The sequence below is a fragment of the Anolis carolinensis genome, unplaced genomic scaffold (assembly GCF_035594765.1).
Source record: "Anolis carolinensis isolate JA03-04 unplaced genomic scaffold, rAnoCar3.1.pri scaffold_7, whole genome shotgun sequence".
Lineage (NCBI taxonomy): Eukaryota > Metazoa > Chordata > Lepidosauria > Squamata > Dactyloidae > Anolis > Anolis carolinensis.
In genome coordinates, this window is record NW_026943818.1 from 25159083 (window position 1) to 25161022 (window position 1940).

Sequence of the window (1940 nt, forward strand, 5' to 3'; positions counted from 1 at the left end):
TTATTCATATCTATTTTTATCTCTGAAATTTCCCATCCTCAGCTTATACTCGAGTCAATGTTTTTTATGGTAAAATTAGGTGCCTCGGCTTATATTTGGGTTGGCTTATACTACAGTATATACGGTATGTGTGTGTGTATATATATATATATATACCCCAAGTATCTAATTTGATACTTTTCGGGAGCCCTTAGTGATCTGCTGCCAAACCCTTAAAATTCAGATTATACAGCCTGGAAAACTCACATCAACCCAGATTATATTTGATTTTTCTATCTATTCATTCAATATTTTTTTCCAGCATTGGAGAAGCAGCCCCATCTGCTGTCTTGGCAAGGAAATGCACCTTGAATTGTGGCTTGGAAAAGTTACTTTGAAGGCACACTGGCTGAAGTTACTTTGGAGGCACATTGGCTGGGAAAAGCGCAGCCCATGGTAGAGAAGGCTCAAAGACCTTGTCGAACTACAACTCCCAGGACTCCATAGCCCTGCACCATGGCAGTTAAAGTGGTGTTAAACTGCATTTGCAGTTCAATAAACGTTTTCCATGTATTTTTTTCTGACAGAACCAATTAAGCCATGACATTTTATAACCCGTGTTACACAGTGTTATCAGTGTTGTGTTAAGTTTCTGGGAACAGCGTGCTCCAAAAGAAGCCTTCCCGAGAGCTGCTCCGAACAAAACAACTGCCGTCAAAGATCTCATTAATGAGAGAAAACCCATTGCGTAAGAGCGTCTCATCCCACGATGAGTAAGAAAAGCACGCTCGGTTCCTATGAATCAGTTTCAAACCTCGATGCCGGCGTTCTCCTTTAACAATGATGTCAAAAGGAAGGAAACAATGCACACAGAATGATGGATAAAGAACCCGTCAAGAGGAAGGGAGTTTTATACGAGGGTTGAATGAAAAGTAATGCCTCCACCTTCATAACTCCTCAACAGATGGCAGTCCTGGTCTGCGGCAGGTACTGGCTTGTTCAGTAGACTCTCCTCTACAGTTCCATTTGTGTTGTTAAAGTGTGAAGTATGGAACCCTGCACAGACTCCGACTAGGATGTGGAACAGCCTTCTGCGGTCAAGAATTCAATGACTGCACATGACTGCAATGACTGCACTTTAACAACACAACCGTTCAATGCTAAGGCTTCCGCATCTGCGCAGGGTTCCTTACTTCACACTTTAACAACACAACCGTTCAATGCTAAGGCTTCCACATCTGCGCAGGGTTCCATACTTCACACTTTAACAACACAACCGTTCAATGCTAAGGCTTCCGCATCTGCGCAGGGTTCCTTACTTCACACTTTAACAACACAACCGTTCAATGCTAAGGCTTCCCCATCTGCGCAGGGTTCCATACTTCACACTTTAACAACACAACCGTTCAATGCTAAGGCTTCCCCATCTGCGCAGGGTTCTATACTTCACACTTTAACAACACAACCGTTCAATGCTAAGGCTTCCCCATCTGCGCAGGGTTCCATACTTCACACTTTAACAACACAACCGTTCAATGCTAAGGCTTCTCCATCTGCGCAGGGTTCCATACTTCACACTTTAACAACACAACCGTTCAATGTTAAGGCTTCCCGCTAAATGGAACTAACTGTAGAGGAGAGTCTACTGAACAATCCTGTACCTGCCGCAGACCAGGACTGCCATCTGTTGAGGAGTTACGAAGGTGGAGGCATTACTTTTCATTCAACCCTCGTACAAGCAAAGGAAAGTAGAGGAAATATGGATTGTTGTCCTAGAAAGAAGCTCCAAATAGGTAGGGAGGCAAGGCTACAAGCCAAACAGACCATCTATGAAGGTCTGGTGGACTCACCTGCCATGTAAAGTCTAAGGAGAACTTCCAGGGAATGGGATTTTCTGGCTTCTTGCACCTCCTGCAAGTCTTTCAATAACCATTCCTACCAATTAAAGTAACATACACTGC